The sequence below is a fragment of the Mixophyes fleayi genome, chromosome 4, assembly GCF_038048845.1.
Source record: "Mixophyes fleayi isolate aMixFle1 chromosome 4, aMixFle1.hap1, whole genome shotgun sequence".
Lineage (NCBI taxonomy): Eukaryota > Metazoa > Chordata > Amphibia > Anura > Limnodynastidae > Mixophyes > Mixophyes fleayi.
Window position 1 is genome coordinate 217,661,360 of NC_134405.1, and position 16,761 is coordinate 217,678,120.

Here is a 16,761-nt window from a genome sequence, read left to right on the forward strand (position 1 = left end):
ATCAGTATCAACTTGATCATGACACTTTATTAAAAATGTAATCATTAATAACATAATGAAATAATTTGTGTTCTGTTGACTGGGCTGGCAACCACTAAAATATTGGGACAATGAGAAAAAGTAAGTAGCAAAAATAGCAACCAGAAACAGACTATGCCAGGCTGGACATGGGCTTGTCAGACTGCATTAGGGAGAGCAGCAGTGTGGGGCTTCCCCTCTCATATTGTGACACCAGCCAAGCCAGCATAGGGCTGAATCCCGGGTGGAACAGGGATAATAAAAAGGGATACCACAATTCACTCTATTTAGAAGGTTCTGGTACTAGCATAGAGCTACAAGATCTTGCAATCGTCTTGGCGAGTAAAAATAAAGGATAGGAGATGATGGATTCATATTATGTAACCTAACTATGCTCATTAATAATATGAAGCTTACCACTAACAGCTTTGGCTTCTGGCTTATTCAATAGACGATCATAGCTTCAAATAGAGACCTATATATAGGTAGGGGACCTGTCAGTACTTGATAGCGCTGATATTTCGGCAGGGTATTGAGAATTATTTGCCATCGACCAGCGCTACTCATACCATTTAATTTGTTACTTGATGATTAACACTAGCAGAACCAGACCGATATCCCCACATTAATCTCGTTCAGCTAAACGCTATTGGAACAGAGCTATTATATCATCTAGTTACATCTATGCTATTTGCCGCACATTATTGGGAAATTGTAATATAGTAGACAATATATAATATTACTGGCAGCACGGAGTAGAAACATATTACTCTGGACTCTTGCGAATTATCATATCAAACTATCAACTTTAACATAGTATGGAATTCAAATCCAAGATGTGGATTAGGGCTAATATATAATACAAATAAGGGGTGTTTATTTAGAAGTGAGATAACATATACAGCTTCTCTATAAATAGGAGAACTGACTCACTATCTAATCATCTAATCCCCATTAATATGTGATATTACAATAATAAATAGAGACTTTTGGGTGCATCCAGTTATTTTACATACACTTTTTTAATTATCACCTATATATTTGTTCGTCATATTCCGCTGAGATTTTATATTATTTGATGTCTTAATTTTATAAAAATAAAGGTTAAGTTTAACAACCTGTAGCAACTCACAATTACATCTTAATTAATCATTTATTGTGGAGTGAGTAGTGCGTCATTTCAAAATAACCCTCTCCCTTTTTTTTCTTTTTTCTTTAATCAATCGTCTTGGCGACACAGATGCTGTAATGCTTTCAAATAGAGCCACTACTTTGGATCTCTTCTCCAATCAGAGCTGACCAGTGCCAAAGGTAAGCGAATGGTGTGGGTTCCAGGGCCGGGACATCCACTGAAGTATTGGCGCCATTTGAGAGAGAAAAGTAATATTCACTTAAAAATAGCTAATATTATGGAAATAATGGATTTAATTAGTAAATTCATTAAAGAAAATGTGTGCATTTATATTAATATGTTACAAATTGCCTTGTACACTATGCATTAATAGCAATTGCTCAACTGGGATCTGAGTCAAGCTGAATACTGTGCTATGATCTCCAAGCCTGGCCCCCTTCATATAGCCTTTCACCTCGACAGCACTGGTGAGGTAGTGAAGCTGTATGTATGCTTATTAAATAAAAAAAAAGAATACAGTGAAACTGACTCTGTAGCAACAAGTATTAAGAAGAGTGAGCCATCATTATCTCAAGCAGCATGAACATCATACCTTTTTTTGTGTCCTCTATTTTTGTGAATATAATGTTGTAACTTTAACAACAATTAGCAAATTAGTGCTGGTTGTACATAGGTATGTTGTTGCGAAGAAAACCAGATTTGTGAATTAAATTAGCTGCACACTGACTTCATAAGTGTACCTCTGCGACAAACTGTGCATGTTAATTATTTTTATATGTTGTTAAATAATGTACGAATCCTGCAAGTAGTCTTGTTTTTCCAGAATCCAGAATTGTAATATAAGTAGAGATGCTTGGTTTTCTGAAAACCGAACCCACCCGAACTTAGGGGATCCGAGTAGGCTTGCGACCCGGCTCTGTACTTTCGCGCGTCCTCGGATCTGAATTGAGGCAAAACGTCATTGTTGCGTTGTCGAATCTCACGTGTTTTGGATTCCATAAGTACAGGAGATCGCAATTGGCCCCTTTTTCCACAGCTGTTTTGTACATTTCAATTCAATACAGCCAAAGGCAGGATTTTCCTTTTTCTTTCCATCTCTAAATATAAGTAGCTTACAATGTACACAGATTAATTTGTTTGCAGCACTCGAAGGACAGACCATGAATTCTGCTTGTTGTATTTCTGTTGAAATAGAGGGAGCAAAGGTGAGCAAATGTGTATCATGGGGATCTATTGATCACTATATTCACATGCAGAGACGGTAAAGCCTTCCCAGAGTAAAAACACTGTGAGGACACTGGGGTAAAGCTTAGCCGATGACCCTGGTCTCCTCGTACTTAGATGTGGGTTAAATAAATCATAAGTCAAATGGTGGGTAAAGAAAACACCATTATATATATATATATATATATATATATATATATTTATATATATATCACACAGCACAGCACACCTGGACAGTCCTCATGTTGCAGAGACCTATTTATGAAACAGCCAGGATGGTGCAGAGACCTAGAAGATACAGAGACCATGACGGTGTCTGGGCCTTGGTAGTGTAGAAGACAGGATGGCAACAAGTGAGGTATTGCAGTGGTTATGTAATCAAAGTGGTAAAACAACGACAAGGCAGTACTATGGCAAAGCAATATTTTGGCAGAGCAATGTTATGCGAGAGCATTACAATGGCAAAAACAATGCAGGACAGTAAATGGTGCAGTTAAGAGCAATAAATACAAATGCAATGGGAAAAGAGTGTGGATTAGTGGCAGGAGAGCAGTGAAGAGACAGGGGCAGGTGTGATGTGTTAATAAAGTAGAGGTGAGAAAGTTTGTGGAAAGCAGACATAGTTAGTGAAAGGGTAGGGGTCAGAGAGAGAGAGCAACTGGATGGTGAGAGTGAGGCAGGGAAATAAAAAAAGAAAAATAATGTTTTGCCAAGTTACAACGTCAAGGACAGTGATATAAGAAGTGCAGGGTCAGGTAGCAGCAGGCGAAGCTTGTAACTGGCAGGCATTAGAGGTTGTTCCCTGTTTGTTTAACTGTGTATTGCCTAACAGTTAGTGTAGAAATACCCCAACCCATCTCCCCTTAGAGTTAATGGTTTGGAATATAGTTTGGAAGAATACAGACTAGCTACATGTGTGCTAATTGTTCAGCTGATCATTATTGGTCTTAGTCAGGATAAATGAGAACCAGGCCAGAATGATGTCATAGACTATGCTTCACTGATTAGACACCTAACTCAGGTTATAATAATGGATAGCAAATTCCTGTTATGTACTTTTAAAAAACACAGTTTGATATGAAGCACAAGTTATAATGAGGTAAGGTGAGGCTCAGCTTAGGAGAGGATGAAAATAATAGCATATATGTGACAATACCGCACTGTGAATTACACACTACCATATCTCACCAGCAACTTTTTATCTCATTCACTTCGATGTACAATCCGATGTACAAGCATAGTGTGCAAAGGCTTTTATGTACACTCAGGAATGATCCTAGACCAGTCTGACAGGAGAAGTGACTCTAGTGAGCACTGTCCTGAAGAGAGAACCCCCCATCTCCTTGTGTCTGCATTTTTTTAAACTCCTTTGGTGGTGTGTGTTCAGATGGGCATTCCTTGCCCACATACGCATTTCAACTTTGCAATGGCTACACAGGAACCTATCCCAGACCTCATCTCACATGCAGGCACCCAGCGGTGTTTGCTTCCAGCACATCTGCTAAAGCAGGATGCCACTCAATGGGATACCTGTTGCCGGCTTATAAATGCAATGGCCAGGAGGCATATTGCACAATAGCAATACACAAACCAAACACGTTTACATAATAACAGCAGTGTTTTCAGCCTCAACTGGCAACACTTAAGAATTGTATACTGGACACAAAATATATACATACAGGGTTAATACAGCTAAACTCAAAGAACCTAGAACATAGTTTTAATGAGAAGGAGTGTTTAGCAGCCTCAACCCCTAGTGGTAAATACTTCTATCAGACAAAGGTACAGTTGGATTGGAAGTGATTGCCACCACAGGTTTTGATTCTCTACTATTACTACAATATTTCATTTATTTTCAACTTATGAATGCTCTTTCTTTGTATTGAGGTACAGAATAAGAAGAAAATTAGTGCGCTATAATAACAAAATGAAAAGTAATGCTGTAGATAATTTACCAAATAATAAATTACTGAAAGCCACATCAATAGACTATTTGAACCATGTACTCCATTCACAACATGGTCTATGCACAATATATATTAAAAGTTCTGCTGCTAATGTCTTGGTGTCAGATACCACAGGACGCCTTGACGGGTCAGAGATATTTTGGCGGCACGAGGGGGACCACACAATATTATGCATGTGGCATCGGTGCATATACTCCAATCAGCAACAACATTAATACCACTTGCCTAATATTGCGCAATGCCAATGTCTTTAAATTTAAATAAGAGGTTTAAAATTGTTAAACATTACATCCAAAAAGGATACCACTGGACGCTGACTGGTAGTATAACATTTTTTATTTCAATCAATATAATATATGTAATAGAAAAGGTTTACTAAAGTAAATAAACATAACCACTACATATACACATAGGAGAGGCTCATTGCTGCTACTTGAAGGAAATTGTTGTGTGTCAATTCATGAAAAGAGGCCTAGGGGTAAATGTATGAAGCTCCAATTTTTTCAACTCGCCGGAAATCGGCGACTTTGCAGGTAAAATTTAAAGCGGCGATGGCTTGTAAAGGCAAGCGGAGCTTCATACATTTACCCCCTAGTGTTTATAAAGGTTCTTGGACTTATTGGAAAAATGTCCCTAATTTTCCCTAAATGTGCACTATAGGAGATTTGAGACTACAAAGCTAAAACTGAACTGGGTCTGATTATTAGTACATGGAGTGATCTTAGCTACTGATTATTGTATTTATTGGAATTAAGGTTTCTTTTTTCTATAAATATATTTATACAGTCATGGCCAAAAGTTTTGAGGATGACACAAGTATTGGTTTTCACAAAGTTTGCTGCTTCATTGTTTTTAGACCTTTTTGTCAGACGCTGCTATGGTATACTGAAGTAAAATTACAAGCATTTCGTAAGTGTCAAATGTCTTTATTGACAATTACATTAAGTTTATGCAAAAAGTCAATATTTGCAGTGTTGACACTTGTTTTTGAAGATTTCTGCAATTCGTCCTGGCATGCTGCTAATTAACTTCTGGGCCACATACTGACTGATTGTCACCCATTCATGCCTAATCAATGCTTGGAGTTTATCAGAATTTGTGGGTTTTTGTTTGTCCACCTGCCTCTTGAGGATTGACAACAAGTTCTCAATGGGATTAAGGTCTGGGGAGTTATCTGGCCATGGACCCAAAGTTTCCATGTTTTGATCCCCGAGCCACTTAGTTATCAATTTTGCCTAATGGTAATTGTGCTCCATCATGCTGGAAAAGGCATTGTTTGTCACCAAACTGTTCTTGGATGGTTGGGAAAAGTTGCTCTTGGAGGATGTCTTGGAACCATTCTTTATTCATGGCTGTGTTCTTAGGCAAAATTGTGAGTAATCCCACTCCTTTGGCTGAGAAGCAACCCCACGCATGAATGGTCTCAAGAAGCTTTACTGTTGGCATGACATAGGACTGATGGTAGCACTCACCTTTCCTTCTCCAGACAAGCATTTTTCCAGATGCCCCAAACAATCTGAAAGGGGATTCATCAAAGAAAATGACTTTATCCCAGTCCTCAGCCGTCCAATCCCTGTACCTTTTGCAGAATATCAGTCTGTCCCTGATGTTAATTCCGTAAAGATGTGGCTTCTTTGCTGGCCTTCTTGATACCAGGCTACCCTCCAAAAGTCTTTGCCTCACTGTGCATGCATATGCACTCACACCTGCCTGCTGCCATTCCTGAGCAAGCTCTGCACTGGTGGTGCCCCGATCCCACAGCTTAATCAACTTTAGGAGATAATCCTGGCGCTTGCTGGATGTTCTTGGGCACCCTGAAGCCTCCCTCACAACTATTGAACCTCTCTCCTTGAAGTTCTTGATGATCCGATAAATAGTTGAATTAGGTGCAATCTGACTAGCAGCAATATCGTTACCTGTAGAGCATTTTATGTGCAAAGCAATGATGACAGTATGAGTGTCTTTGCAGTTAATCATGGTTAACAGAGGAAGAACAATGATTTCAAGCACCACTCTCCTTTTAAAGCTTCCAGTCTATTATTATCATTATTATTATTAATTTTTATTTATAGGGCGCCACAAAGTATCCGTAGCGCCGTACAAGGACAAACAATGGCACAGTACAAGGTGAAACAGCACAGTACAAGTAACAGTAAGCACTATAACTCTGGGGGCTCAGGCACAGCATGAAAGAGAGGGAGAGAGGGGAAAGTGAGTACAGGCAGGTAACTATGGCCCAAGAGGGTGGGCACGGATGACAGTTTGAGAGTCACTGAGGGGAGCGGAGAGAAGCGAGAGGAGACAGAGGGCAGAGGGACTGAGAGGAGGTGAGCTGAGTAGCTGGATAGCGCAGTTAAAAGTGATGGAAACAGAAGGTAGGAGAGCCCTGCTCAAAGGAGCGAACAATCTAAAGGGAGGGGAAGACAGACAGACACATGGATGAGACGGAGAGACGGGAGGAAGGGGGAGAAGGGAAGAAGGGATGAGAAAGAGAGGTAGCCGACCGGTGGGAGTTTAGGCATGAGACTGGAAGGCTTTAAGGAAAAGGTGGGTTTTTAATGTTCGTTTGAAAGAGGACAGATTAGGGGAAGTTCTGATGGAGCGGGGGAGCTTGTTCCAATGGAGTTGAGCGGCGCGGGAGAAGTCTTGGATACGTGCGTGAGAGGAGGTAATCAGAGGGGAAGAGAGGCGACGATCGTTGGACGATCGCAGTGAGCGGGAGGGAGTGTGAATAGAGATAAGGTTAGAGATGTAGGGAGCAGTGGAGTTGGCGAGGGCCTTGTAAGTCAGAGTGAGGAGCTTGAAAAGGATTCTGTAGGGGAAGGGGAGCCAGTGAAGGGCTTGGTAGAGTGGGGATACAGAGGTGGAACGGCGAGAGAGGAAAATAAGCCTAGCAGCGGCGTTAAGTACAGATCTAAGGGGAGCGAGATGAGAGAGGGGGAGGCCGATAAGGAGAAGGTTGCAGTAGTCCAAGCGGGAGATAATCAGAGAGTGGACGAGAGATTTGGTGGCATCCTGGGAGAGGAAGGGCCGAATGCGGGCAATGTTGCGAAGCTGGAAACGGCAGGATTTGGCGAGAGAGTGAATGTGAGGAGCAAAGGAGAGAGAGGAGTCGAGGATGACACCTAGGCAGCGGAGTTGGGGAACAGGGGAGATAGATGAGTTGTCAACAGTGATGGAGAGTTCAGAGGGGAAGGAGGTACGAGAGGGAGGAAAGACAATGAGTTCAGTTTTAGCAAGATTTTATTATTCTAACTCAATCAGCATGACAGAGTGATTTCCAGTCTTTGTCCTGATCAACACTCTCACCTGTGTTAACAATAATCACTGACCTGATGTCAGCTGGCCCTTTTGTGGCAGGGCTAAAATGCAGTGGAAATGTTTTGGGGATAAAGTTCATTGTCATGGCAAAGATGGACTTTGAAATTAATTGCAATTCATGTGGTAACTCTTCATGACATTCTGGAGTATATGCAAATAGCCATCATAAAAACTGAGGCAGCAGACTTGAAAATGAATATTTGTGTCATTCTCAAAACTTTTGGCCATGACTGTATATGTTATTGCATATCTTTTTAGCTATTTTGTTTTAAGTGAATTTTTTTAAAGGAATTCCTATATGGTGATATCTTTACTTTGCAGAAGGTTTCCTGCGCTTCTTATTTCTCTCTTTCTTACCTTAAAATGATTATTGAACTTACAATAGGCGGTCTACAACAGTGAGACATTAGGTATGATATGATAGATCGCTTATAACGCTACATTTCCTATTACCCTACAACTTACAGAATAGATGCGAAAATTTCACAAGGCACAAAGCTAAACTAGAAGTCTATGCAAAGTAAGGAATATATCTTTGAAATACCCTCATAATGAGCCTGTATGTATGTTAACACACAGGAGTATCAACACATCAATGTTAACAAGAGAAAAACTATATATATATATATATATATATATATATATATATATATTTATATATATGTATATATATATATATATATATATATATATATATATATATATATATATAGTGTTAATGTGAAATGATTAGTTAAAGTCGTTTCAAATTAATAAACATCAATATAATTGGCTTTATGTGAAAATATGCGAATAGCACGCTATGGTGTGGAAAGGCTTATTACGCAACAGCGCTGGCGAACACTTCTAAATGCATTAACACTCACGCATACATTTGTAAATAGTTTATCTTAATAAAGTTCCGGCTCATAGTCTTTTATATTCAAATGTAATAGATGTAGTAAGGTTCAGAATATAGGAAATGTGTCATGTTTCGTGTCATACTAATCCACTTTTTACCATCAGACATCCGCTACAATCAGCTAAGCAATGGCACCCTGCATATGCTAGTTATGGATGATAAAGGATTAATGCTCAAAATGATATTGTGTTTGGAATGCTAATAGGCTGGTTTGAACCAGTATTTCAGCGGTCTCCTGAGACAAGACACGTAGGAAACAGTTGGAGAGTTGCCCCCCACCCTTGGAGAGCATCGTTTGAACTGACCTATGACCTGCATTGTACTGGACTGTATTAAATCCTGAACCAATGGAAAATGCTATGACATCCCCACTGTTTTGTTTGTATACATGTATACAATATCCATGCTGTGGGTGCAGGCATTGCCGCTTTAAAATCGCAGTTTCCATTCGGACCATTACAAATGACGTCATTTGTTACCATCAAGGTTATGCAAGGTTGTTTTTTCGAGGTGGAGAGAATTCAAGCTGCTGCAAATAGCACTTGTTAGTCTCAATGTAAGTCGCAATTTGGCCATTACCGGGGTTGTAATCATCACTATTTTTTCATCGGGCTGTACAGTGTCGGATTTATTTCAACCGGAAAAATGACTACCACCGAAACCAGGCACTGTGACCATCAGTGTTCCCTCTAAGCTGAGCAATCTGGAAGTGATAGAGTTAAACCTGTATCTTAGTAGGAAACATCCTGCAGATTGTGAATGCAAACCTTTCGGGTGGAGCCCTCATTAGAGTGACATTTTAACTCTTTCCTTTCCAGATTGCTCAGCTTAGAGGGAACACTGGTGACCATCATTCAGTCTACTTTGATCACAGGCTTCAGGACTGAATGACTGTTTACTGGATCCAGTGCGCTGCATATATATATCAACTGTACTTTATTTTATTTTATTGTTATTTGTTACATCTTGCTATTAAATCTTGGAACCACATTAGTTTGCAGCGGACAATATTTATTGATAAAGAAACATAATGATTTGGGGGCTTGTGAGCAGAGAACACGCTACCGGAAGATTCACAAAACCTACAGATTTCGGTTTCTCAACAAAGGGTGGAAGACGCGTCATAATTGGGTAAGAGCGCATATAGTTCTGTGCCTTTTTATCATTCAGTGCTGCAAAAAAGAATATCTGCTTTGTGTAATCCAAACAGCACTGGTTAAAACAGGGGTGGGCAAACCTGTCCTCAATAGCCATATCCAGTTCATGTTTTTAGGATTTCTGTCTGTAGAAACAGGTGGGATAATTACTGACCCAGCCAAATAGATTAACTCAGCTGTACATGATTAAAGAAATCCTAAAAACATGAACTGGATATGGCCCTTGAGGACAGGTTTGCCCACCCCTGGGTTAAAACCTAGGGACAAAAAAGAAAGAAAAACCTGTTTCTTTTTATTGTCATTTTGTGATTTAAATGTGATTTGTTGACATAGCACATATATATATATATATATATATATATATATATATATATATATATATATATCAGAGAAAAAACAAATACCACAACAATAGGCGCTTGAACAAATTATCAGTGAAAGGTTATAGAAGTAGTTTCAGTACAAAAGTCTTAAATACACTTCCCCTGTACAGGCGGCTGCCGGTCCTCAATAAACCAAACGGTGAGGTGTGGAATAAATCTAAAATAAAGAGAGAGAGGACAGGGCGCACAATAGTGTAGTATTTTAGTAATAAGCAGACCAAGAAAGGTCTGATAGTAAAAATCCCTTGCACCAAGAGATAAACTAGTGGTTGCTAAATGTGAGGATATATATTAGAAATCACACCAGCCACTCTTATGTGAATATGCGTACTTATGTGAATATGTGTGAATATGTGTACCGCCTGCTCCCTGCGCTCGTCAATGACCGCCGCCTCTCCTCCACTCTGATCACCTCTTTCCATTCCAGAATCCAGGACTTTTCCCGTGCAGCCCGCCTTCACTGGAATGACCTCCCTCGCTCCATCTGCCTCTCTCCTACTCTGTGCTCCTTCAAACGTGCACTCAAAACTCACCTCTTTCTCAAAGCCTACCAACCATCCACTTAACCCCCATCTCCTCCACTCTTTCTCCCCTCTCTCCCATTGCCTCAACTGGCTCCTCTTGTGCCTGGTCTGTCTTACCCTCCCTTAGGATGTAAGCTCGCATGAGCAGGGCCCTCTTCCCTCCTGTCTCCTCACCTGTTCTTCTGCTCCGTGTTTTTTGCATCAGCCTGCCTGGAGTTTCTGAAGTATTGGTACTTTTTGTTTATTGTTCTGTACTGTTATACCCTGTATAGTCTACTGTTTGTACTGTGTACAGCGCTGCGGAAGCCTTGTGGCGCCTAACAAATAAATGATAATAATAATAATAATAATAATAATACCAGAGATATAGTCTTTAAGGCTTATCTGGTTATATAACCAAAGGAGACAGGTCACACGCCCTCCACGTTCAATAGATAGCAGGTGCTTCAGGAAGGAAGCAAAATCACAGATGTAATATCAGAATAATAAAATTTAATATTTGTACATAAGCCACTCACATGTTAGGTTGCGAATACACCTTTGTTTTCTGTACAGAACAATACTTTCCCCAACTGGTTGTAATAACTTCTCAGAGGTTTTAACAATTCATTTCACTATAAAATACAACAGGACTATCTATCAATATAACCGTTTAAACATGTGGGTAGTAAACAAACGTCTGAGATGGGCAATGAAGTACTGGTTAAGGAAGGGCCAATAGGCTTGGCAAGGTATATTATGAGTGTGAAATATGGTGCGTACGCAACAATGTACTGTGATAAGTGGGTCAAGATGACCAATGAGTGTGTGAAACCCTTTCCCATGGTTGGTAGTTTCGATTCATTTTTTTTTACTACTGTTAGAGATAAAATTTATTTGGTTAAGTCACTAAAACTGAGAATTAAACAGAGCGACTGTTTAAAACTGTGGCAACAGGAAGAGAACATGTGGCAGGATAGCGCATGCATAGTGGAAGGGAGCAGGCCCGGCGCTCCCATTAGGCAAGGTTCTGGTGGGCGCCACAGAATTAAAAAGCATTTATTAGTGTAGTTTAAAACTGTGCAGAGACCGCTGAGCATACCTTCCACAGGGAGGGGGAGGGGCTATGGATCACCACCGCCGCCCTCCCGTTCAACAGCTGATGCAGCGCTCTGTCTCCTCCCCTCCACTCACTGACTGTCGGGCGTGACATCATCATCACGGCCCGACAGTGTCAGTGAGGGACAGGACCCGGCAGAGAGGACCAGCTTTATGGAGCCAAGGTAAGGAAAGACGGATTTTTTTACATTGTGCCTAGGGCGCCGATTACCCTAGCACCAGCCCTGGAAGGGAGCTGTGCAAGGCAAAGAGAAGGGAGCGCAAGCCGTCGTCATATGTGTACAAGGAGAAAAGTACAGCCGATACCAAAAATGATAAAAATAACTTAAGTCATTTATACCCTAAATTGAGTAATTTGAAAGGTAATGTTTCTGAAGACAATGATGAACCCACTGTTATTTCAGCCATTGCCCATGCAGTTAACATGCAAGAGGTGCCATGCAGACGAGGAAAGGAAGCGTTCCCACCAGCAGGGGCAGCAGCTGAAATTGGTGAGAGTAGTGTAGAAACCAACATATGGGTACATTAATTGTACTGAAACAGACATTCCAGCAATTAGTCCAGAATGTAGAGATTTGGTAGGCTTACATCCTGTCCGTACAATAGCAGTTCCCAAAGGGAAAACGGACAAAGATGTAGTTCTCATAAAACATGAAGTAATGCATTGTCCATGGACTAGATCTGTGCTGCATTCAATTATGTCTGATTTCCCAGACCCAAGGAAATATTTGTGCAAATGTCAGAAATTTGTCAAAGATTTGGGCAATGCTTATGAGAAACTAATAAAGCTTGTTGAGTGGTGTTGAGGACCTGCATACCTCCCAATACTGATATACAAAAGTTTATTAAGGATTGTATGTTGGAGGAAGATAAGTCCTTAACAGATGATGATAACCAGGAAAATATTAAACGTATAACTGCACAATTGGGCATATACTTTCCAGTAGTACTGAACTGGAGCAAAATTTTCACTATTAAACAAAAGAATAGTGAAAATGAATCAGATTATTTTGCCGGAGCCCTGACAGCAATGATCCACTACACTGGTTGCACGTGAGGAACAAAACATATTAGACACCCCACAAAAGTTAATGCTGCACTCTACCGTTCTAGAACAAAGTCCATCTCAGGTAGACGAAATGTTATCACAAATATCGGGTTCCTTATAGACCATAGATGGAGAGGACACTGGATTGATGGCAAATGTAGCCCATGTAATGGTTCATCTGAAAAGTGTTAGGCAAGCTACAAAAATCCCACAGTACCCATTAAAATCGGAGGTGGAATTAGGGGTGTATCCTGTAATTTATAGCCTGCTACAACAAGGGATCTTAATTGATACATCCAGCACAGTCAGTAGTCCAATTTTCCCAGTGAAGAAGAATGGGGAGGGGGGAGTACAGATTAGTCCAAGACCTAAGGGGAATTAATAAAGTAGTTGAGAGCCAATTCCCTGTAGTGCCCAATCCAGCTGTCATCCTTATACATCCTACCCCCATCTGCCAGTCAGTTTACTGTGATTAATCTTTGTTCTGCCTTCTTTTCTGTCCCTCTTCATCCTGAATGTCAATATCTCTTTGCATTCTCCTATAGGGGGGTGCAATACACATTAAGTAGATTCTCAGGGGTTCATTGACAGCCCCAGTATCTTCTCCTAGGCCTTACATGACTGCTTGCAATTCTTCCAACCAAGCAATGGGTCTGTTCTAATTCAATATGTAGATGATTTTCTGCTGTGCTCTAACTCGTTTATATCCTCTATGCATGATACTAAACTGTTGCAGCAACATCTCTCACAGACAGGACACAAGGTTTCGAAGGATAAATTGCAGCCATGTGAGACCAAGGTTAGATACTTGGGACACAGTCTCACCCAGGGGCTAAGACACCTAACAACGGACAGAATTCAAGCAATACAAAACATGACCCTGCCGCAGAATCAACAGCAGATCCATACCTTCTTAAGGATGTGTGAGTATTGTAGCTCATGGATTCCAGGTTTTTCTATTTTGATATTACTACTGCAGGAGTTAGTCTCATCCTCCAATCCTGAACTTGTTACACACAAAGAGGAGTCAGAGCAGGCATTATTTAACCTTAAAGAGAGTCTGATTAAAGCACCTGCTTTGGGAATACCGGATTATGAAAAGCCTTTTGAGTTATATTGTTGATTGTGCAGCAGGGGTCTTGACACAGAAACATGGTGACACTAGCAGACCGGTAGCTTACTACAGTGCACAAATGGACACTGGGGCAAGATCACTTCTTACATGTTTAGGAAGTGTAGCAGCAACTGCTCTTCTGGTAAATAAGAGCAAAGATGTAGTATTAAGACACTATTCAACTGTCTATACACCACATGCAGTATGTGCTCTGTTAAATTCTGCTCAAACTAGACATGTCTCCTCAACAAAGTTCACAAAGTGAGAACTAACTCTAATGGCACCTATCAATATCACGATCAAACGGTGCAATACTTTTAATTCAGCTACATACCTACTATATGTGCCTTGAGATGCACAAAGGGTGGAAGTAGAGGAGACTCTAGCTGAAGGTGAATTTTGCAGGTATACTGATACACATGATTGTATGAAATATTTGAAACAGACTTATACTGCGAGACCTGAGTAAAGTGACACCCCCTTAGAAAACGTCGATTTTTACGTTTTACACGGATGGGAGTTGTCATAGACAGGCAGACACAGTAGAACTATGTACCAGTGCTGCTGTCGTAGTTGATGAGGATGTTATACAAGCTGAACCCCTTCACCCAACTCACTCAGCCAAAGTGGCCGAACTCGTGGGACTGAGAAGCGCATGTGAGTTGGCAAAGGGTAAATCAGCTAATATATACACTGACTCTATGTACGCTTTCGGGGTAGTGCATGATTTCGAGGCCCTTTGGCATCTTAGAAACTTTATGACAGTGGCAGGTACACCAGTATTACACTCACAGCACATAAAAGAACTCTTGACAGCGATACAATTACTTAAGGTGGTGGCCGTTATCAAGTGCAAAGCCCACACATACAAAAAAGGCCTGGTATCAGTGGGCAATAGCAGGGCAGACAAAGCTGCCAAGTGGGCAACAGGGTTATCTGTAAACATGTCAACTGAGAAGATGATGGTTTTCCAAACTACAAACACACAAAAATTAATTGAAATGCAAGATTTTGTTTCCTACAGGAAAAGGCGAAGGGATGTGGTCAAGAGTCCTCTGGAGAGATGGACAAGGTAGGCCTGTGGCTCCCAGAGCATATTTCTCAGGCCAAATTGAGTCAGCACATGGTCTGACTCACCTGGGTAAAGAAGGTATGTGTAAGCTGGTTAGAGCATACTGGTGTGCACCAGGCTTTTCTTATCAAGCCAGTAAGAAGGGAATGTCTTGTCTTACCTGTTTGAGGAAAAATGTCGGGAAGACAATACCAAAGGAGCCATCCCATATCTTTCCTACAGACAGACCTTTCCAGGTAATACAAATTGACTTCATCCAATTACCACCTTGCAGGAATCTCAAATATGTATTAGTATGTACTGATGTATTTTCTAACTGGGTAGAGGCATTTCCAGCTGCCACTAATACTGCTGTTTTTACTGCTAAAAAATTGTTCAGGAATTTGTATGCAGATATGGTATACCTAAAATTATAGAGAGTGATAGGGGTACTCATTTTACTGGTGATATTTTTAAAAACATGTGTAAACTTATGGGAATTGATAGCAAACTTCATACTCCTTACCGAACACAAGCCAGTGGTAAAGTGGAAAGGGTAAATGATACCATTAAGAACAAACTGAGTAAGGTAATGTGTGAAACTGGATTGGTGTGGCCAGAAGCTTTGCCACTAGTCCTCCATAGCATCAGAACCACTCCCAGACCTCCACTTAATCTGTCCTCCTTTGAGATACTTTTTGGCAGACAACTTCATTTGATCATAGGTCCACAGAATGATTTACAATGAAGTGACTGTTCAATATCTCATAAAAATGAGCAAATAAGTAAGACAATAGCAACAGATACTCAAAATGCTGTCACCTGGTATGCCAGAAACAAACTGTCACAGCGCTGAATCTGGGGAATATGTCATGATCCGCAGCTTCTTATGCTCAGTTTGTTTAACAGACTGTTGGGAAGGGCCGTACCAAGTGCTGATGACCAGCACCCCATCTCTGAAAGTAGCAGAAAGAGACACTTGGGTCCATTCTACTCACTGCAGGAAAGTCAACAATCCGGAGAAGGTACAAGACAAAGCTGAGACTGACATCACAGATCTGTCACTCGTAAACCTGTTTCCGGAGACCTAAAGACTGCAGCTACTGACACATGACCCAAGGACGTTATACAGTCTATCATCCCAGCATGGAGTGGTGGTTCTTCTACTCTTCTTTATTCAGGATTTTTCAAATTTTTATTATTTTTAGGAGAATCTACTCTTGTGATTGTGGACAGATGATGGAGAATGGGTCCGGTGGTGATACTGATGAAATGGAGTTGGAGGAGAAGTTGTTAGAACAATCAATACAGCTTGTTGCCAAACTCAGTTCAGGGGTAATGAAAAGGTCTGCTAACTCTGGAACTAGGAGACAGTGTGAGGGGCTATTGTCTGAGGAATATTGTATCTGTAAGTACTGTGACTCGCTAATTGAAGAGAGGTGCATCCAGCGATGTCAGTCCTGTAGTAATTTTGATTTGGGCGGGCATCCCCTAGATGATTATTACTCCCTAGTGGGTAAGGTCTTAAACCAAATTGAGTGCTGGGTGTGCTTTCATGTGCCTGAGGGGCAACATCATTTAGGATTAGTACCATTCCCACTAAACATCTCTGAGGTCCTCAAATTACAGGGAGGGAGGCCCATAGTCGGGAGATAGAATATCACTAGGTCCCCTAGTCTGAAGCTTCGCCAATACTCTACAGGTCGGATATAGCTGTCTGAATTTTTCACATGTAAAGAGAATGGAGAATTGGGAAGCTGACCTACCTGATCAGACAATAGCTTGCCACACCAGTATTGATGGGAGACTCTCTAGAATACCAA